This window comes from Lissotriton helveticus, chromosome 2_1 (genome assembly GCF_964261635.1).
Source record: "Lissotriton helveticus chromosome 2_1, aLisHel1.1, whole genome shotgun sequence".
NCBI lineage: Eukaryota > Metazoa > Chordata > Amphibia > Caudata > Salamandridae > Lissotriton > Lissotriton helveticus.
Genome location: NC_136059.1, coordinates 1,920,095,604 through 1,920,101,603, shown reverse-complemented (window position 1 = coordinate 1,920,101,603; position 6,000 = coordinate 1,920,095,604).

Here is a 6,000-nt window from a genome sequence, read left to right as displayed (position 1 = left end):
CGCCCCGCAACCGGCTGCTTCACTCGACTCTGGGCCCCGTCCCAGCCAAGTCTCCTCACCTTCAGCTCAAATAAAAAGGGGAGTCAGGAGGAGTCTGCAATTCCGCACTCTGGAGGGTACGCAACGCCGTCCCAGGCAGCGAAGTCTCCCAATGATGGGCCGACCCGCGGGCACCAGCCACAATGCAGGGAGGCCCAAGCTCTGGCGCGAGCAGGCGCCTCTGGTGTCACCTTTCGGCCATCCTAGCGTTGAAGTCACAGGTCGATTCAGGCCAAAATCAGGTTCCCCGGTACCCTGGGGATTGCACTGTGCTCTGGCATAGTTTTATGCCGTCCTACGGATAGTGGCGCATCGAATATTTGCAGGAACGGGCACACTCAGACAGAGCAACCTCAAGAAGCGGCCATTACACTTGACAGTTGGCCATGCCCCCGTGATAGGTAATTTTGATGTCGCCTCAATAGGTTTTGGGCCCTTGTATGTCACTGGAACTTGACCAACCCACGCGGGTGAGGTACCATTTTTATCGAGAGACCTGGCGGAATGCAGGATGGTAGGAAAATTGTGGTTTTTCAGACAACAGAATATTATGACACAGTTATGCAAGGAAAATGTGTGACTATAGTCACATTTTGAGGTTTGCATGTCATTGTGAGTAAAAAAACTTGTTGGGATCTATGAGAGGCACACCACCCTTCACTGCCCATTTTATTCTTACCTTACAGAAATATCTAAAGTTGGTAACTTTTCCCTAGAGACAGACTTCTCCTTAACACAGAAAGGCAGATGATCCAAATATGACTGCCTATCTACCTGTTCCTCAAGTACACACACATATGATTGGATTTGGCACAAGGGTGAGTGAAAGGTTCAAAATGTATATTTTAATTACAAGAGATTTCACAAAAGGGGAATGCACTGTTAATAATTAAAAGGTTAAAAACCTGAACCAATGACTCACAGCTCGTCAGCTGCAAAGCCATGACAAGGCACCAGCATCTTTACAGGCCATTCACACACCTTTCATACTTGACACACACTTTCACACCACCAGCTGCCGCCCCAGCATATTACAACACTCACATCCACAGACAATGTGGAGACAATGTACGATCTGGTAGAGAGAGACAGAAAAGACAAATATACCTTTAAAATGAACAATTCCTTAAGTATTCACACATACTGGTTGGATTTGGCACGAGGGTGAGTGAAGGTTCAGAGCATAATATTTTGATAATAAGAGATTTCATAAAAAGGAAATGCACTGTTAATATTTAAGGTTAAAAACCTGAACCAATGACTCACAGCTTGTGAGCTGTAAAGCCACGGCAAGGCACCAGCCTCTTTACAGGCCATTCACACACCTTTCATACGTGAAACACAAGACAATTCACACTGCCAACCATGGGCCCAGCACATTACAACATTCACATCAACAGACTGTGCAATTCAAGAGCCCATCACTTTCATATGCCCATATGACTGACACAGCAATCACACCGGCTGGTGGTTGACATGGTGTTTGCTGTGGCGTTTGACTAGCAGAGTGTGCAATGACCAGCAACAAGTCACTACTCACACACTGCCAACCAAATTCTAGCCCACAGACACCGCGAGCCAAGCACCAACCCACCCACACGGCCAGCCAAGCGCCAGCCCTTGCGCACTGTCAGGCAAGCGCTAGCCCGTGCACACCGCCAGCCAAGCACCAGTCCATGCACACTGCCAGCCAAGCACCAGTCCATGCACAGTGCCAGCCAAGCACAACTCACGCACACTACCAGCAAAGCACCAGCCCTCACACACCACCAGTCAAGCACCAGCCCACGAACACCACCAGCCAAGTACCAGTCAATGCATACTGCCAACCAAGCACCAGTCCACGCACACTGCCAGCCAAGCACCAGCTCATGCACACTGCCAGCCAAGCACCAGTCCACCCAAACCTCCAGCCAACCGCCAGTCCGTGCACACCGCCAGCCAAGTGCCAGTGCACGTACACCACCAGCCACTTGCCAGTCCATGCACTCCACCAGCCAAGCGACAATCCATGCACACCGCCAGCCAAGAGCCAGTCCACACACACCACCAGCCAAGCGCCAGTCCACGCACACCATGATTGAATGTTTTTCAAGAAGAAAGAAAACACAAAACAATTGCAACTAGATACAAAACTATACCTACAAAAACAACAGTAGTAACAAAAATCATCATTCTATTGCCAAATGTGAAACTGAACAATAACTATATAAAACCATACAGACCAGGCACTACACTATTAGACTCACGGTTGCTCCCAAAAACTCTTTAGAGTGTGATACATTCTGAAACATGTGGGCACACAGCCCAGGATTAGAAGGACAATCGGCACAGTGCATACAACTCTCCTTCCGCATACCTCTTCGCGAGGAGACTCTACATCTCTTACACAGATTTTTTTGGGGGGCGTGAGAAGAATTAAATCAGGAAAGTGGTGATCTTTCAATCTAGCCACATCCTCCACCGGTCCAACTCTAGTAACACTTGCCTGTTCTACAACAACAAGGATGCCCATCACAGACTCATGAAACTGAACAAAAGTCATCTTTGATGCGATGCAGGAGAACACTCCTTGAACACAACAAAAGCATTAAAAGCTCCTAAATTGAAAAGTTGGATGGCCAACTTCTTATACCGAATGTAAGCCTTACGAACAGCAGTGTGAGGTTCCAACCTCTGATCTACTCTATGAACACCAACCATGTGCTTATTGTAGTCTACAATGCACACAGGTTTGCGCACTTCAGCAACCTGACCCCAAACAGTCACAAGTAAAGTACTCTCATCGTGAATGGTAGTTAGCACGTACACATCCCTCCTGTCCACAAATTTCACAGCTAGCAGTTCTGCACTGCCCCCTCTGAAGCTTTTTGCAAACAAGCTCTTTTGGGTAACCTTTGCGGTTAGAGCGGATTGTGCCACAAGCAAAAGTGTCCACTTTGAACAATTCCTTGAACAATTGCACAGCAGTGTAAAAGTTATAAAGATACATATTGTGACCTCTGTTAAACAGTCCTCTAGCAAGATCCCACACAATTTTCTCTGAAACTCCAAAAGTGGACGGACAACCAGGGGGGTCAATAGTGGAATCCCTACCAGTGTACACCCGGGAATTATAGACATATCCTGTCCTACTCTCAGACAGCATATACATCCTAATTCCATGATGTGCCCTCTTACTAGGAATGTACTGCCTAAAAACCAAATGGCCCTTGAACAGGACCGAACACTCATCAACAGCTATTCCTTTCCCTTGAGTTTATATCTCTGAAAATCGATCTACAAAGTGACCAAGAACAGGCCAAATCTTAAAAAGACGGTCACAGTCAGGGTGATCTCGTGGCAACGCCAAAGAACTATCAACAAAATGCAGCGTCTGAAGCAAAAGTAAATACCGGTCACAACTGATAATTGCAGGAAATATGGCTGTTGCCATCAAGGGACTGGTAGACCAATATGAAGCCAGGGACGGCTTCCTTATAAAGCCCATCAAAAAAGTCAAATCCAAAAACGTATTCATTTCATCCAGATTTGTGGGAGTCAACCTTGTAGCTCTAGAGCGGGGCCTAAGTCTGGCACTGTTGTTCCTCAAAAACTGTTCAGCGTACAAATTAGTTTGCTCAATAACCTCAGCCAAAAATACATTATCCATGAACAACTGAAAAAACTGTATAGGCAAAAACCACTCTATACCCTGCATCACCACTAAAGGCAGGCAACATGTTTTATTGAACCCAGAGCCCAGCACTTCCAGTAGGAAGCCTTTCAGCCTCAGGCTGCAATCCCGATGTCTCTTGCTGCACCATAGACACATCAGTGTCCTCTTCAAAACAAGCACTTCATCTGCTCTGAGAGTAGCTTTATCTGCACTGAGAGTAGCTTCATCATTAGATGATTCCTCGTGAACAGAAAACTCACTGCCAGAATCTTGCACTCTCTCTTCTCCCTCAGACGCACTGTAAATCTCATAATCCTGCTCAGAGGAAGATTCAATAAGCATACCAACCACCTGCTGAGCAGTAATTCTATGATTAGCCATAATCCTTACTAATAAAGGTAACTTGTCAAACAAGTCAACAACAACAAACACTTTGTAAAATAAGCAAGAAACAAAATGTGTCTTTAGCACGAACACCTTTATACTCCAAAACTATACCACTCACTTGCCAGAAGCAGCTAGACTCACCACCACCTACTCTGCACATAAACAGTAATGATCAACAATATCCCACTAAAAAAGGAAAAGAAAAAAGAAAATTACTCATAAGACAATGCAAAACACATCGCAAAGAATTTCATGCTCAAAACACCAAGTAAATATGATGCCATTATGACACCACATAAAAAAAAATTAATTCACGCATGACAATAATACTCATTTGGAGTAAACAAAACTGCAGACAACCACTGCCAAAACTGCAAAAAAAGAATCAAAACCTTTACACTAGAATAAAAATGAGAAAAGAACATTACAATCAAATATGCAAATAATGCACCACTCCACACTCAATCCACCAGCCAAGCTAAGGGGTAGGTGGGCCTAAGAGTGTAAATAAAATATTCACCCCCGTAAAAGGGGAGCAATACTTGCCCAAGAGGCCACTCCCCAGCACCAAAATTTAAAAAACCCTTGTCTCTAGTGGCTTCTGCCCCCCTTGGGGGCAGAAAGGCCTAAAAACATACTGCTGATCTGCCACCAAAGGAGGGCAGAAATGGCCACAATCTTCCTCCCATAAAGGGGAGCAACCCTTGCCCATGGGGCCGCTCTCCAACATCAAAAAATAAATCCCTGGTGACCTAGTGGCTATATAAAATAAAAATCAGCCAATCTGCCCCCCAGAGGGGCAGAAACTGACAAATGAATGCTCCCCGAAGGGGAGCAACCTTTACCCAAGGGGCCACTCTCCACAAATTAATCACTGGTGGTCTAGTGGGTCCAATTATAAAAAACGGCAAGATCTGCCCCCCTTGGGGGGCAGACACAGCCAAAAACATTGCCCCCAAAGGGGAGCGATCCTTGTCCAAGGGGCCACTCCCCACAAATGAATCCCTTGTGGTCTAGGGGGCCATTTACAAAACTAATGGCGATATCTGCCCCCCCCCCCTAGGGGGGCAGACAGCAAAAAACATTGCCCACAAAGGAAAGCAACCCTTGCCCAAGGGGCCACTTCCCACAAATTAATCCCGGGTGGTCTAGTGCGCCACTTTAAAAAAATAATGGCCAGATCTGATAGCCAAAAACATTGCCCCAAAGGGGAGAGACCCTTGCCCAAAGGACCACTCCCCACAAATGAAAAAATGGTGAGATCTGCCCTCCTTGCCTCAAAGGGGAATGGCCCTTGCCCAAGGGGCCACACCCCACAAATGAATCCCTGCTGGTCTAATGGGGCACTTTAATAAAAAATAATAGTGAGATCTGTCGCTAGGGAGGCAGACACAGCCAAAACATATTGCCCCCAAAAGGGGAGCGACCCTTGCATAAGGGGCCGCTCCCCACAAACAGTTGAGCAGATTTTTAAAAATAAACAATCATGCAGCAGGAATGATCAAAAGAAGCATCAGGGAAAAGGAAAACCCTTCCTTTTCCCCCGATGCATTTTTTTTAAATACCCCTCTCCCCTGAAAAGAAACGTACCTCCTCTCTCTTGGACGTGTTGGAAGCAATGGCTTCCAGCACGTCTTGAATCCTCTAATGACGTCAGCGTGCCTTGCGCGCTGATGTCATTAGATGATGTGGAGGGGGGATGAGGGGAGGAAGGGGAAGGGCTTCCCCTGCCATCCCCGGTGGGGGAACCTTAAAGGGCGGCCCACAGAGAAGCGCCAGCACTTCCCCCATGGGTGGGTCCTAGGACGGCAGGGAGCCGTCTGACACACACGTCCACCGTGAGGTTTGACAGCTCCCGGACATCCGACGCACGGAACGGGTTAAAGTACTGGCAAGTTACCTGCAGAAGAAAACAG